A 16992-nucleotide genomic window follows, 5' to 3' on the forward strand; every position below is an offset into this window, starting at 1 on the left:
TGAACCCTCTACTAGTGAGTGGAACTCGCCAGTAGTATTGGTACCCAAGCCTGATGGGTCCATCAGGTTCTGCATCGACTTTCGGGAGGTCAACAAGATTTCCCAATTCGATTCCTACCCTCTCCCGAGAGTCGATGAGATGGTAGAACGACTGGGTACGGCCCGCTTTATCAGCACCCTGGATCTGTGTAAGGGGTATTGGCAGGTGCCCCTGAAACCACAGGATCGACATAAAACGGCTTTTTCTACCCCTAGTGGGTTATACCAATTCACGGTATTGCCATTCGGTCTCCATGGGGCCCCTGCCACCTTTCAGAGGTTAATGAATCAGATATTAGGACAATACGCTGATTTTGCAGCCGCATACATTGACGATATAGTCATTCATAGTTCATCATGGGAAGAACATCTATCCCACCTTAGCGTAGTCATCCAAGCCTTGAGAAGTCATGGTCTAACCATAAATCTGGCCAAAAGTAGATTGGCAGCTCGCTCAGTGAAATATTTGGGGTATCTCTTGGGAGAAGGGTATATAAAGCCACAGGAAGAAAAGATAGCCGCCATCACATCCATTCCCTTTCCCCGGACTAAGAAAGAGTTAAGAGCGTTCCTTGGAGTGCTCGGGTATTGTAGACGCTTCATACCCAAGTTCTCACAAATGGCCTCACCCTTGACCGATCTCCTAAAAAAGGAGACAAAAACCGAACAAGAATTGAGACAGCCCTCCCCCACCCTTACCAAAGCTTTTATGCAGTTGAAAAACGCCCTCACATCTCGGCCTGTCCTGCTTAGCCCTGACTATTCCCGGCCTTTTGTTTTACAAACGGATGCCTCTGACACAGGATTAGGCGCCGTGTTATCCCAAGTGGACCCCCAGGGACATGAAAGGCCTGTCCTATACATAAGCAGAAAACCGTTTCCACGAGAAAAGAGGTATGCTGTGATCGAAAAAGAGGCCCTCGCCATTAAGTGGGCTGTGGACTCCCTTAGGTATTACTTGGACGGGCGAGAATTCACCCTTTTTACAGACCACGCCCCCTTAGAATGGCTGTCTAGAAACAGAGGACATAATGACAGAATATTGAGATGGTTCCTTGCCCTTCAACCATATCGCTTTCAGACCCGGCACCGGAAAGGAAAAGAGCAAGCAAATGCCGATTATCTATCTCGATACCCACTTGATCCTTTTCTTGCTAGCAAGAAAGTTAGGGAAGGGGGATGTGAGGAGGAGCCCTCCTTCAACCCCGTGACAGACCTTCAAGACCGTCTGTCTCCCAGTGAGCGGTGCGCGCCCATCAGGCAAGGGTTAACCCACCCAAACTCCTCTTCCCTACAGGAACGCCCCCTGAGGGAAGCGAACCAATGGGAAGACTCCTGGGACCATAGAAGGGTGGACTCGACAGCCCAGGAGGCGGTTACGGAAGACGCCTGGAAGGAGGAAGACGGAGAACAGAGGACCAAGACCGACAGCTGGGAGGATCAGCGTGTGAGGACAGCGGAACCGGGACCTGGAGAGGACGGTGACGGCAATGGCCCCATCCTGGTTGAGGAAGACGACGTTGTAGCGGAACCGGAGTCTTGGTCAGAAGAGTGGTGGACGCCCCCGGAGGATACTTGCACGCCGCCGTAACTCCGGAGAGTTACGGCTTCAGCGGTACGTGGTACAGGGCAGAGGGTCACAAGTGGTGTTGGGAGGGAGCTACGGCCATTTCTGTGTTTGTTTCGTAGGTGAGGAGGGGAAAAGGGGAGCACCGAGGGGCATATCTCTAAGGAGTCATAAGCACTACCCTCTAGCTCCCTCAGACCGGGCAAACGGGTCAACAAGCCGTGTATTCTTGAAAATACTTGTCACCTGAAGCAAGGGACGAGGTTGGGACTATAAATACGTTTGTTTGCTATATTTTGTTTCCTCATAAAAGACCTGCACGTCCAAAACCTTCACCCGAACCTATCCCACACATCCTTAGCCTGAGCACTGGGTGTGTCCACGCCTTCTTTTCCCCTGGGTGACGGTAGTGAGTACAAACCCCTAGACAGAAATACTTACCGCCTGTTGTCTCTTCTTTTCTATGGTACCCGGGGAACGTCAACACCAGTCACCTGGAGAGGACCCATTGGCAGACGAGCCTCAGGCATCCCTCACGAATCGCCCTCCACGAAGCCTACCTGTGTTTACCCTTTGAGTATTTCATCTGTGTCTCTAATAAATACGCCATCATAGATCCACGCATAAGACCTCCTCGATTCTTTTTCCGCCCTTCCCTCTCACACCTACTTGATAGCCAGAAAGAAAGCATCACTACAAATAGTTTGAACTATGCACCGTGCTTTACTGAGTGACGTAAAATCTAAATTAAAGATTAAAGACCAGAATTGCCTCTTTCTTTCTAACTGTTCGGACTGGCTCTCATTTTCACATCATGAGTGTGACCACGACAGGAGGAAATTGCCCTAAAATGGTCTTATGTGTGGTCCAGTAGCTCAGAAGGAAGTTGCCTCCCTCAATAAAATGATATAAATTTGTATAGCGCAAAAGTTGCCCACGGGCGTCAAGGCGCTTTTTACCAATCGAGACAGTATACCTGAACATGACCACATGATGGGGTCAATCACAAGGAGAAGAGCCAAGGTTTTCATGGCCTTCCAAAATGACACATGGAGCTTGGCCACCATAAATAAAAAAAGCTCTACCTACCCATCTCTTCCTGTGCACTTTGGGGTGACCAATAAATGGTGAGTTGCCGATCAGAGAAATCTACTTGGAGAATACCACTGAAACAACAATTTGATTCCTCCTGAGCTTGCACTGTAAAGCAATGATCAAATGCCAAGTTGTGATGATTTGTAATTACTCTGCACACATTCAAATGCACACTTCAGCAGGAAGACAGGGAAATTGAACTATTTTAAGGCAAATGGAACTGTTAAAACTCTTGGCTTCAACCTTGGACCTGTTACGGATGGTCTCATAACCAGGGTAGGTTTCTGATTAGAGTCTAGGGGAAAGGTATTTAGAATTCACCTTAATTGATTTTCATGTTTTTATGTTCAGCGAACATCCACCGAAGTTACGGTTAGCATTATCTAATACTCCTGTTGAAAGGGCAGGCTGCTCTGTCTGCTTCCAGCAGTTTAAATCCTGGTGGTGAAAGCAGTGAGCAATCATCTGAAAAGGGAAAACAAAAAGACGGGCAATGTGTATGTCTCTCAAGAAAAGGAGTGTGGACCACTTTCTATTGAAAGAGGTCTTCAGGGGTGGCTCCTGGCAACCTTGGCTTGCGTGGCTACAATTCTGGTAATTAACACAAATGGGTCGTTAAGCACAGGCCCATGCTTTAACCTAGATAATAAAAGTCATGGTGCACCTGTAGATCCAGGGAGGCATGTTGAACACCATGGCTATGTTGAGGTCAAAGAAGATGGTGTGGCAGGTTTGACATTTTAAGAGCTATTGATCTCCTTACGCAGGTTGTTGGATGCACAGTGGGGGTCCATGAGAAAGAAGATGACTTGGGCAAAGTGCGAAACAGTGAACGCTTGGTTACGGAAAATGCTAGTGGTCTATTTGGGATAGCTTGCATTGCTTCCTGCACAATACAGTACCAATTGTTGTAGAGTATAAATGGTGGTGGCTCCAGACAACAAACTAGAATTCAAAACTGAAGACATTTTTTATACCTTGATTGTGCTAATGTGGCAAAGGTATAACAACCAGTGGCACTTAGTTTCTATGATTTAATTGATTGACTAATAATACTTACACATTTCTAGATATCATGAGCGTGCCACTGTTCGAAAGTATATAAGTTACATAACCAAAAACATTATCTCATGAAGCTCAGATTAAGCTGTTCCAGGAACTGCTTGCCTCTTCTATTCAAGAAATTTGTCTCTACTTCTAAGCTGAAGAAAAACGTCTCTGAACGCTGCATCTCCTTTCATCCGTCTGCCCCTATAAAACAGGCCTCTGCATCGGTGTCCCTCTCCCTTGGAATGTGACGGAACAGGTTGCTGAATAGAGCCTTGGGGTAAAAACATTTGGCAGTCTTTTCTGAGTCCAAGTTGGTTTTCTGAGTTCAGGTTAATTAGGTATGCTCCAGGTGTTTTTTTTTCTAACTGACCTGGGCCCTGGGAGCAGGGGGTGCGGGTGCTAGCAAGAAGCACTGCTTCCGCTTTTGTTACAAGGGGCCGATATTGCAGCACTGCTGCAAAACTGACCCCAGTGACAAAACCAGCCCCCATCCCTCCGGCCCACCAGGGAAATGCCCGGTTCCCGCTACGGCCAGTCCGGCCTTGTAACGGACAATGATTAGGAAAACCCTCCATCTCCTTCTCTATCAAGAAACTATTAATCAAACTGTTAAATTTGCTAGATTTGATTATGCCAACTCCTCTTATATCGGTCATCCCAAATACTTGCTTTGTCACCTCTAGCCGGGCCTGAACTTGGCTGCAAGGGTTCTCCTTACGATTCCCCACCGTTTGCATATTTCAGATGGTGTATTGCTCTTCCCAGGATTCGCAGTGTATCCTGCAGCTGTTCATGACTCTCTGCTTTTGCCACAGGCCTTTCATACGCTGGGTCTGATCTCTCTCCAGTACAAATATATGCCTTACATGCCTTCTCACACTCTGCTGTTTCCCCAAACTCTTAAAATACAGACGAAAGTCATAGGAAGTCATAGAAGGGAGATTATTTTCTTTTTTGACAGTCACAAGCTCGACTATCAGGGTAACAGTGAATTAAATAAATAACTATCATCATTGGGAGAGGCCAGCTTACAGCTGCCATAAGGAAGATGGCACTGATGCAGAAACCTACTGTCTGCCATCTGCTTCAGATGAGTACCAACGTTTATAGTGAGTGTCTGCTCCTGGGAATGAAAGTTCTTAAAAAAAAGATCCAGAGGAGGTTAGCTAGGACAGGGAAGAAAATGGGTATTTTTTTAAAATAAAATGTCTCGTTGTAACATAAATGTTGACAGCAACAAAAAACATTTACGTGCTGCCGTTGTTGCTATCTAAGCAAATGACACCCCCATCACTATACTCTGAAGGTGTCATAGGAAATGATCTCACTTGACTGCACCGAAAGATACATCAGAAAGCGACTTAACATGGCATATGCTATGCTACAAATTTAACTTCTGGAAATCAGAGGGTATACTAGCTGTGTGAGTCAAATCTAGATTCCAGAAAAACTTGACAACGAGCCCAGAGTCACTTCTTGTTGAAATCCAAACTGATTCAACCCACATTGTGTCTAGACTTGAATACCCAACTGGGGGAAATGCCAAAGCCGTGTTCTTGATAGTATAAAAAATTGGTAATCTTGCAAGAACAGCCACCGTTTGTGACCTTTTAATAATTCCCTAACTTGGATGGGACTCTTGATAACATCCTTACACCCTGACTAAGGGCCTAATTATGACTATAGTGATCACCCTATTGTGGGTTTGGCAGTCGGACCACCAAAGGACTTCTGCAACTGCAGAGGATCTGTGATCCCTCAGTGGTGTTGCAGCAGTGTGAGGCAGCAATATCCTATGCTGGCGCTGCCGCAGCGGCACCGCCAAGCATATTACAAGTTTCCTCGCTGCCCTCCTTTTTATGATGGTGAGCCCTCCATGAAAAGGGTGGTCATGATGAAACTAAGGCGGCCCTCTGGCTACCTCATGGTGTGCCCCCCTGTAGGTATGCACCACCTTTCCTGCACGGTATGGACTGTATAGCCCATGCCATGCAGGAACATGCTTTGGTGCTCCCACGGCATTGTGTTTCTAAGACTCACACATTAGCCTTTGAAAGGCACTGCTACCGCAAGACCACCCGCAACGGATTTAACTAAGAATCTGGCGGGCGGTCTGCCTACGGGTTGGGTGGAGCTGCAGCGGGTAACTGGCGTGGCGGCCAGCTGCAGCACCTCCACATTCTTAATCAGGCCCTTTTTCATCACTCAATAATGTCAATGCTCAGCATTCCCGACTAGTAAAGCTCTTAGGGGCACATGCATCAACAATGCCATATGCGATTCCTTATTAGCGAAAAATAAGGAATCGCTAATAAGGAACAGCAAAAGGCTATGCATGTAGGAATCGCTATTCAAATAGCGATTCCTTAACTTTCCTTAATTGCAACTAGCAAATTGCGAGTAGCAATTAAGGAATGCCGTCCCAATCATTCCTATGGGCCTTCAGGCCCATAGGAATGAATTGGAGATTGCATGAGCAAATTGCGAGTACCAGTAGGTTCTCGCAAATTGCTCATGCAATTTCAAGGGTGCCAAAATGACACCCTATTGCACCCCTGAAATTGATATGTGCACATATGTTGCACACACACATGCTCTAAGGGCATGTGTGTGCGCAACATGAAACTTTGAAAAATGCACAAAAGTGCATTTTTCAAACTTTTAGCAAATTACCATGCAGTTCATCTTCATGGTAATTTGCTCCCCCTATTAGCGAATTCGCTAATTTTTTAACTTTCATGCATTGCATTTAAGGAATCTCAATTTGGGATTCCTTAAATGCAATCGCAATTTAAGGAATCGCTATTTAAGGATTCCTTAAATAGCGATTTTTGTATTTGGGTTGATGCATTGGGATTAGGTTTTATTTACTCGCTAACGGGTGTTATTAGCGATTCGGTATTTTACCGACTGGATTTTGGCTTGATGCATGAGGCTGTTAGTTATTCCCAGACTGCCACACGTTTCAGTGTTTCATTTGGTCAAAGGTCCTTGTAATGGCCATACTCTCTCGGCACTTTAACAGTGTCTCACCTTTCTCATCTCTGGATAATTCTCGAAAAAAGTAAAGTTGCAGAGGTGTTCTCAAATTTCATTTATTATACACAAAAATGTCAATGGAAAAAACATTCATGTTTCTCAATAGAATTCCTACACTAATTTATTTGATAATTGAAGAGATAATTTAAATATTTGGCAAGGAATGCCTGTCACAATATAAATGTCAACTCAGTTTGAAATAAGACAACATATCGAGTTTAGGCAGTATCAATGTCCATTAAAATAAAGTAGTTAGAAGATTTTGAAAATGCAATTAATAGTTTTTTGTATGATATGTGCTTAAAATCAGAAGGGCTTAGCAAAAAGAAATGTAAGCTCTTCTGAAAAGATTTATGAACAACACCAGTCCCACAAATATTTGGTTGATTTAAAGAATACTTGGAGGGCCTAAATGGGATAGTGTATGGCTGCAGACTAATTCAACTGGTTTTCCGGAACCAGGACTGCTGAGTGAGACAACTCTGTTTGGCAGATGTTGTATCGTTTGCAATGATTTGTCAGACTGGTCTCCATTTTGTTCAGTGTGCAGAAACATGCATTGCTTAAGTCCAGATTACTAGTATTGACTAAAACTTTTCTCCTTACTACTAAGCAAGACAGCCAGCAGAAGACTGCACTCACTCCACTTCTTCACAAACTGAACCAAATATTGGCCTCCCCGATGGCACAAGGCTGCAGTGAAAGGCAAAGAAGTGAACACTCTGAGGCCACCACAGGGTAGATTGTAGAACTTTACAAAAAAAACAAAAAAAATAAGCCTCAATAGAAGTTAAAAAAACATGCCAGCTAATCCATGGCAATAATAAACTGTTCGCTCATGGTGTCTTCAATGAGGTATATTGAACTTGTGTTTACAGTGAGCACAGTCGTTGCACCATATGATTCATAGTAATTTCCTGTTGTATTCTTAGGGATTTTTTGGTTGAGTTTAGCGGGCTCATATGTTTCTATTTAGATTGTTTGCAAGACTCTCTGTATCTGCCTGACATGAAGGAGGTGTGCTTTTTCTTGTATGGCTGTCTTCCCCCATAACAATAGGCTTTCAGTTCCTAAGGCTGTATATTTTTTCTTGGTAGTTACTCAATCAGCATCGAAGATCTGTGTGTCCCTACTATTTAAACTAGGTCCCTTAATTTATTCTTTACACCTATGAGTGTGGGTATGTTAAAATCCAACAGCAGAGCAGCTATAACAGATCAGAGCTGCAGTGCAGAGCTCACATCAGAACTTACAACTTATGTTTATTTGCTCACTCACTACAGGACAGTGGTGCAAGAACATGAGAAATGACTTCTGTTCCTTTCTGGAGCAGCCATGAGCTGGTAGGTGAAAAATAATTTGTGTAAAATTGTCAAGATTCATTTGCAGCATGGAAATAGTCCCTCTGTTTGCTCTAATAATATCTCGCAAACAATTCAGACTGCTCTCAAATACTTTGAACTGATTTCTTTATGTATCTGCTGTTTTAGGTTCACATTTCAGAAGGGAAACATACTGGACTTAACTGGTTTTCCCAATGTTTGTACTGGCATAAAGTTAAAAATACTGGCTAGACCGGTTACAAAAACGGCCAGGTGGAAGCTCTTGTCAAAGACCAAGCTGATTTACTTAGAATGAGATTTTGGTGAGTCGGAAGAACCAAAGATTTAAATAAACTAAACTGGTTTCAATTAAGACTTTGGCTCACACACCTGTGCTGTAAAATGGGCTATTTTTTAATGTTTGTCTATGAACTGTTCCATCCTGAGGTCCTCACCAGAGGTTAAGCAAGTCCCACAGGAGCAGGGACTTCACTCATTTGACTGACTCCTGCTTAGCAGGCCACAGTCCAGTCAGAGGTCAGAGTTCCAGATGTTGAAAATGAAAACAAGAGAGTAGGGCAAATTATGCAAATGGCGTATACCGCGCAATGCTGGATCATGTTATGTGCTTTCCTGAAACCCCAGAATCTGTTTGAGTTGGTTTCTTACTTTTTTCCGCAATTTTAGTTCCCAAGCCTTGTTATAATTGATTACCAAAAAAAGGTCGTTTTAGTTTTCACAGTCATTAATGCTAAAACATGATGGTTCCGCATTACATTAAAATTACCTCTGGTGGTAAATTACAGCTGTGCCACGTTAAACATTTATCCATTTTTGTAGTAAAAAAAAGAAATATCCTTCAGGGTAAATACTGCTTGTGATAAATTAGCAACAAATATTACAGCCCCTGGAGTATGTAATATCATGTATTTAGTAGCAAAACAAAACCCTTTGAAAAGAAGGACGAAACAACTTTACATCACTGCATTGATGTTTAGTGATATCAGGTATGAAGTCCCTTTGAGAGGGTGGAACCAAGAGAATCTGGGACTAGTCGGTTTTATACCCAAAAGGGTGGGACAGGAGACCACTCCTTTTGGAACTGGGGTCCTCACACACCTGAATTGGTGTCAGGCTTCATCATTGGGCTTGCTCCTCGTCAAGTCGGCTCAGGAATGCCCACCGGGCACCCTAAAAGGGGCTCTTCATAGGAGATCTTTTATTCCCAGGCCGTGATGTGAAGTGCGGGTGTAGGGCTGTAAAGTGTAAATGGGTGTGTTGATGTGCGATGTGCACAGGGGAGTTTAAAATAGATTGAGTCGTACTCTTTAAATATTTTTTAATAGGTGAGTCTACTTGTCTAACTAAAAACAAGAGAGGCAAACCACTGACATAATTTTCTGTGGTTGCTTCTATAAAACGGTCAACATGTTTCTTGCCTGATCGGTCACATAGGTGATCAATTGGCAATTCGTCAGGATCAAAAATCGGACTGTCATCTACACAGCGGCTGGAATCCTAGTTAGTAGTAGGGGTAGACCAACCACTAAAAACCTACAGTTGGTGTGCCTTTATAAATATACCAACCCAAATAGGGAGGGTTTCTGACCTCCTCAAGTTATGGTAGAGGGAAAACTCATATTTAGCATCAGTTTACATGCGGTGAATCTGCCAAATGGCCTACCTTCTCTCGACTAGTCTCAGATTCTCTTGTCCCCCCTCTCAAAGGAACTGTATACCTGGTTGATATTACTTAATATTTTAGGGGCTTGTATGCTGGACCTATAAGTGCCCCCGGTACCCACTTTTTTTTCCGTTGATGATATATTAATGTTTAGTGACAAGTATAACCAAAACTTCATGCTTTGGGAGTTTACCCATTTTAAGGCCACTGTGGAACTGATCTGAATTTGGCCAATAAATCCCATCAGTTCCGGGCTGTTTTTTTGTGTCAGAACAAATGCTGGTGGTAACACAATTCTGGCAGTATTCTGCCAGACATTATTTCTTTCTTCTGTAATGGATGGTATTAGCCATTGGTGATAATTACCAAGTACTGCCGACAACAGGAGTCCAAACTACCTTTCTAAAGTGAGGCCACATATGTTCCCTGTGGCAAACAGACCCGTCTCTCAGCTTCATGAAGTCCCTTAATATTTTAGAGCCAATTTAAAGAGACTGTCATAAATATGAACACTTCTAGATGTTTAAAATATTTCTAGATATTTTAATATAAATATTTGTTTTTTTGTTCCTATAACATGTCTGTGTAGCTCCATTAGGCTGCCTTTCTGCCACATCGGGACATCATGCATGCACAGAATGGCGAAGAGGGAAATCTATATTTAATGCCAGAAGTTGTATGAGTGTAGTCCAGGTAGTTATTGGCTCAGTTTCACAGAAAGGCAGTCTTAAATTATGCTGCTGATCTATCTGGAGACAGGCAAGGTGTGCCCTGATAGGAATAAATTAAAGCCTCTACAAGTATTTTCCTTTAGAGCTGTAATACCAAATGCAGGCCTTTACAAATGAGAAGAAGTAAAACTTGTGTCCATCAATTCTTTTTGTTCGTACCAGAAAATATTTACAACAAATGCATATTAAATTTAGGTACATTAAACAACATGTGAAATAATATAGGATCTAACGTGATAAAAGTACATTACAGTACAACTGATAACTTAATGAAAATACCTTATACCAACGGTTTAAACTACTGTGTCGATGTATAATACCAAACTTGTTGAAAAACGTATTAAAATTTGTATTTTGTTCTTTCAACTTAGCCATATACGTTATGTACAGTCGGTGAAAGTAGTGGCCCAATCAGGATGAGCACACTTTTTTTTATTTTAAGCCCATCTGTATAAGCATCGTCCCCTAAGTCAATTATAATTTACACTTTTAATCATTCTGAATCTATTCTTCAAGAAAACGCAGTGGAATTGAAATAAAGCATTTGAATATTCATAATTTAAGGTGTTTAAAGATTTAAAAAACTATTTACGTATGCACACATGAATGGCTAGCAGATTAGCAGAAGACTAAAATGAGTCAGTTTCTTGTTAAATTGTTTACATTCATAGTAGCAAAGAATTATTTTATTTGTAAGACAACATTATTCATCCATTGTCTGAGCCCAATACCCATGCCTTTCACTTCACTGAAATAGGTGTCACTGAGAAAAACCGGAAGAAGAACACCAAAGTATTGCTACTTTGATTACACATGCTCAGCGGGGATTGTTGAACTTTGGCTTCCTTTTTTAGCATCGTTATGATTTTATACACAATTCTTGCACCAAACAGTATCCTTTTTTTTAACTTGTGTTTATTTTTCAAACAAGAAAATGAAGAACACTCTTATAGTGGATCAGTGAGCCTGGCATACAATAAAATACCATCATTCTTGTCAAGTACTATCAATAAAGGAACATGCAACTACCATTAGCAAATTGTATAGGCATCCTCTACCCCAACAATCAAGCCAACAACATAATGTCCTCAATTTTGTTTTGCACAGCCATCCAATCGAATAGCTCTGAGTATAATTTCTGATAATAGGGTAGGTATGACCGTGCAACAGGCTGTAGGATAAGGCCTATGACTGTGAAAACTATGTATAGCAGGTTTTCATGGGTCTCTGTGACCTTTGTTAGAAAGGAAAGCGCACAAGGAACCCCAGATGTCAGAGGACGTGCTGTAGAGCATTAAAGTGAAGAATATACTTCAGTGTTGTCATTACAGAGCACCGCTTAGCGTGGTCATGTGGCTTCGGAAGTGGGCCTCCAAGCCACGTCATCACCATACAATGTTTCACTAGTAGCAGAATGGCTGTTAAGTGTCTGGTACGTCTGGAATTTTGGCTGACTTAATAGTTTCTTTCTAGAGGTTCTATATATAAGAGCAGCAGGGCTGGACGGGGAACTCAAAGCAGCCCTGGCAATTTTGTCAGACCAGCCCCCGAGGGAAGGAGGGGGGCAAGTGTGAAGCACTGCTTCTTTTGTAACTAGGGGCCAATATTGCAGCACTGCTGCAAAACCTGCCTGCAGTAACAAAACTGGCCCCCACCGCTGCAAAACTGGCCCCCACCCTTCTGGGGAAATGCCCAATGCCCGGTATGGCCAGTCCGGCCCTGAACAGCAGTACTAGATGACCTGGATAAAGCTGGCCTAGTAGAGGTACATCTGTGCCAGACAGAACTCAGGGAGGAATCAAAGCTGAGCAACATTTTCGGAGTGCACCAAGTTCTAGATATGATTTGGATCTGCAACAAATTTGTCTGTAATTTAAAAAGATGCTTTTGGGTTTGAGTAAAGTGCATGCAGCTCACTTGTAAGTCATACTCACAGAGAAAGCTTGTCAGTCCCTTTATATTTTAAGGGGCTATCCAGTGAATGAGATCACAATATGTCTCAAAACCTAAGCAAACACCATCAAACTGAGAACATCCTGGAACGCTTATAGCTGGTGATTTTTCGAGATGCAAGACAGGGTAAAGAGAAGTTTCATTTTTCTCTACACTGGTTGGCCCTTGTAAGGAACGTGCAGTCATCAACTTATGCATTTTTACTTTCAAATCAAACATCTGCCTTTGCAGTGTAGTGTGTTTATATGGTGCCGCACATTGCTTTTGGCTTTTTTGGTTCCTTATACTATTTAGTTAAAAAATGCGTTTATTTTCCAAGTATTCTGAAATTGCCCCCCTCCTTGCAGTGTATGTGGGGTAACGTAATTTTACATTTCGGACACTAGGCAGCAAAGTGTAGACTCTGCACCAGAAAGCCTAAACAGGGAAATGGTAAGATTGATCAACATAAAAAGTATAATAAAAAACTAAGACATACATTGATCAAGAATCCTTCTTTTATGAAACCCAAGATATTAAAATATAGCGTTGTCACATAACCAGTGGCTGATACAAGTAGGCTATAGTGTACAGATCGTTAAATTAGAACAAGTCACCGCCTTTGCATGCTGCATCTCTTCGACAAAGCCGCAAGACTGGTTAAAGCTCTGTTGAAGAGCTAAAGCTTAGGCGTCATTATCTTGTGCTTATTTAACCATTTCTTCCTCTCCTTATTCTCACGAGATGCATCACTGAGTTTCTTTTCGGGGTACCTAATATTTAATGAAGTAAGAGCCAGCTTTGATGAAAAGTAATTCAACTGACCTTTTAAAAATATTTTGCAGACCCTCCCAACTGGCAACAAGCATGAAGCCATTTGTGAAATCGTCATTGAGTTGTGTAATTCTAAATATCTGTGACTTTACCTTGTACTTTAAATTTTTTTATGTGACTGTGTAATCCTTAAAGACGCACAGAAAAAAGTATATATACTGTATTGCAGTAATTCACTGCAGTTTGTAACATATAGCTAATGGTTTAGGTATTTCAGAATTTGATAACAGTGTCGGGAAATTTCAGTGCACCAACAGAGGAAGTCCACTCACATTTACCTGCTAAATAACTGTGAGTACCAATGAAGTGAACAAGAAGGGATTCCAAAATCAATATGTATTTACTGAAAACGGCTGCCATGACGCAAATACAGCAGAGCATGAAAAACAAATGTAATGAGGCAATTGTTCAAGGTCAGCAGTTCCGCATAAAACAACATGCATTGTGCAAAAAAGGTAAACATCTGAAGCAACTCCAAGTAATTGAATATTTAGGAAAGCTATTTGTACGCATCCGTGCATAAGTAAGAAGGCCAGTGTGACGTACAGACCTCTCAAAGGAAATAGTGGTGAAAGTAAGTAAATTCCTTGCTTCATCATATGCAAGACAGTGTTGCATGGACTTTGTAACTGGTTTGTGACGCTGTATTCTAAAATAATATATTTTTCATTTAAATTTAATTTCTGGTATGGATTTACATTTTCAGTAAGCAATATTGATACTTTGCTAAAGAAGAAGAACATGTTTTTATGGCGTTGTAATTCACTGCAGGCTACAAATCTGCAAAGAAGTACGCCTTTTAGTGATCACTTTTCCATTCTCATAAAGCTTACAAAAAAAGAAAATGGCTGCCACAGTACGATACAAGTTTTTTTTTTCTTTCTCTTCAAACTTGTAAGCTCTCTGCAGGTGCTAATCATGTACTGCAGCCATTTTAAAGACGAGGGCAGTGATGTAAAATGGCTGCCAGTGCAACAACATCTCAACCGTGTGAGTTTGTTTCCTTTTCACAATCACGCATTGACATCAAATCCTTATCTTAGTGAACTGGTCAGGGTGACTAAGCGGCTCAGCGTGAACATCATTCCAAGCAGTGTTTGCGATTGACAGAAATGCATTCTATAAGGCAGCTAAAGTAGTTACTTAAACTTATCAATTTGTATGTGATAGTCTTATTTTGAAAAGAATGCTGAGTTGAACACTCTGTCTTTCTTGTTTGTAGAAAGCATTGCTGAGATCATGTTAGAAGTTGCGAGTCTATGAACAATTTACTTTCATTTTTGTTTCTAAGTACTGTAACTTCCTTGACCAGGCTGTAGATGAACTCATGATCCCTGTCTTTGGAGATCCCCTGATCCGCTACCAAGACACTCACGTTGTACACAAGGCATGCTGAATAACATTTTCGCAAACGGAGAAACCTGTGTACTACATTTTAATCTACATAAACCCGCTTCCTTTGTAGCGCAAACACTGCCAGTGGCTCTTGAGCCTGAGCAAATTTCATGCATGCCTTTCTAAAGATTATATATTTTTGTTTATCATCTACTGCATCGCAAATAAAAATGTAATCTCCATTCAAAAATATATTCAATGATATTTTGAAATGTCTGTTGCGGGCTTACAGTAGGCGGTGAACTGCCTTTGCACCTATGTTATTTTACCTTTTTGCACGATCAGGTTGCCATGGAAACTGGTTGTGGCCCAGTATTAATACAATCATACTTCAAAATAATGAGATGGGATAAAAAAAATGATTGGCTTTACTTAATTGTTTAAAGAACGGTTTGCTTTTAGTTAGCTTCTTCTGTTGCATTCTCTCGCCAATGTAGGATTAAATAATGAGAAATCCTCAGTAGTTTAATGTGTGAAGTTGGCACTGACAAGGCCATACAAACCCATCTAGCCCCTTAGAATAAGGAATCAGCTGATACAAATCAATGGCTGTATTTGTGTGTCGAACAAGGCACGAAGGGAACAGCTGTTAATGCAAACAGGTTTCCACGTAGAGCTCTAGAAAGGCAGGATAAACGACATTTCCACATTAGGAACCAAAGTGTGCAATAATGCCTAACCGCATTTCACACTATGGACACAAGGCTCCTCTATTACTATAGTTAGCTCTTTGTACAATAAGCTCCAGCATCTTCTATGATTAATTTTGTAATTGTGACCCCCCCCCCTTTACTTTGGGTTCTCAGGCTAGATTTGACGGAAGGTACTCAGACGTCTATGAGGATACTGATATCCAGTGAGTCTGTGAGGCTACTGATATCCAACGTGGGAAGCAGTCGGAGGGAAAAAGCCAGTCGTTTTAGAGAAGAATAATAATTACCCAACCCAAGCTAAGCTGTTGCAGCATTCAATGTACGGTAGTTAAAACACATAAAATCCAACCTACCTCGCAACTGCTCACCCCTTAACGCGGTGCACGTGCAGCACATCTACACAATCCTTGTGTGTATTGCGCAGTAAACCAAGTGACATCTCAGTCTTCCCCTTTACAGTTTGTTCAGAGGCTGCGGTCGTCAAAGCGAGATGGGAAGTAGACGACACTGCGTTCATGAAAACTGAATTTATCAATAGAGGAAAGGATTGGGGAGGGAGGTAAGAAAAAAAGACTCACTCTTGTGAGCAGTCCTGACTCTGCGCATCCAGTGTGGTTTCCTCTAAGGGTTCAAGGCACACCGCTGGCGACGTAAGGGCCCCTGCGCGTTTGCTGAAAATCAGGCCATTGACATCATTACCTAAAATATAAGCTCAACCGCCAGAGCCCATTGCACAATGTGTGTAGCTTGGTGGTTAAAAATAGATGTCGCTTGCTCCCAACCTGAAGGTGCAACACACAAGTTTCCAGTGTTTTAATTTGAGATCCACATTAATTATCAATGCAAAATAAATTATTTAACTCTAGTGAACGGCAAGCTAGCGTAAGAAAACAGCCATTATTTTGTTTCATAAAATGCTGGCTCTGTAGTTTATTTGGATGAGTTGCAGGGTAAGGCTTGATGTGTACAGCAGAGCTTGTGAGGAGGCAGCGCTCTGCTTCGACTCCTTCACGCCACACACCGAGCATTTACATACCACCACTGAAAGACTAAACAGCAGCTGAAAATGAATCCTGCACAAAGCATGCACACGACAGAAGCAACACGAATCCTGCCAGCCATTTTAAAGTGTGTAGGAGTTAAAGGCAGTGTCACGCTGTACTACCGGGGGAAGAGGGAACAGAGAGCTCACCTTAAATGTAGTTTCTGATTATTGTAGTTTCTGACATTGCGTAGCAAGCTAATGGCTTGATTCAGTGGCAGAGGAGGAAACAAAGAAAACCTTCATCAAGTGAAGAAAAACAGAAACAAACCCGATAGCTAAATACAACGTTCACACACACCCCACCCTCCAAACGGTTCCATCGCGCGCTCGGTCTGTCGGCATTTAGAAGATTCAACAGAGTCGGCTGCAAAATGGCTGTCCCTTCCGCGCTGAATGCGACAGTCCTTTCGCTGAACAGAGGAACTGTTCTGGGTATAGTCATACGTAAAGATCCTGGCTACGTGTCGCTCGAAAACACTGAGTCATCACAGCTTTTATTTGAAACGCCAGAGACCTTCATGTGGATAAAAAGGTAGAAAGATCGCGAGTCTCCGAAAGAAAAAACACATTTCCAAATACAGCTCGAATTGTTCAAGTCCTTATTGC

The 16992-nt window shown here is 42.2% G+C and overlaps 1 protein-coding gene across 3 annotated transcripts in view; it reads right to left on the bottom strand.

Moving 5' to 3' along the window:
- ZBTB38 (zinc finger and BTB domain containing 38) overlaps positions 1-16737 on the bottom strand; it is a 308287-nt gene extending 291550 nt beyond the window's left edge. Inside the window, exon 1 of one of the 3 annotated variants that reach the window (XM_085633677.1) lies at positions 16534-16737. The gene's annotated coding sequence lies outside the window, so the exon portion shown is untranslated. Of the gene's footprint in view, positions 1-15694; positions 15848-16533 lie in introns of those variants that run through there. The other 2 variants (XM_085633670.1, XM_085633676.1) reach the window with 2 other exon arrangements.
- Between the last annotated feature and the right edge of the window lie 255 nt (positions 16738-16992).

This window comes from Triturus cristatus, chromosome 11, assembly GCF_964204655.1.
Source record: "Triturus cristatus chromosome 11, aTriCri1.1, whole genome shotgun sequence".
Taxonomy (NCBI): Eukaryota; Metazoa; Chordata; class Amphibia; order Caudata; family Salamandridae; genus Triturus; species Triturus cristatus.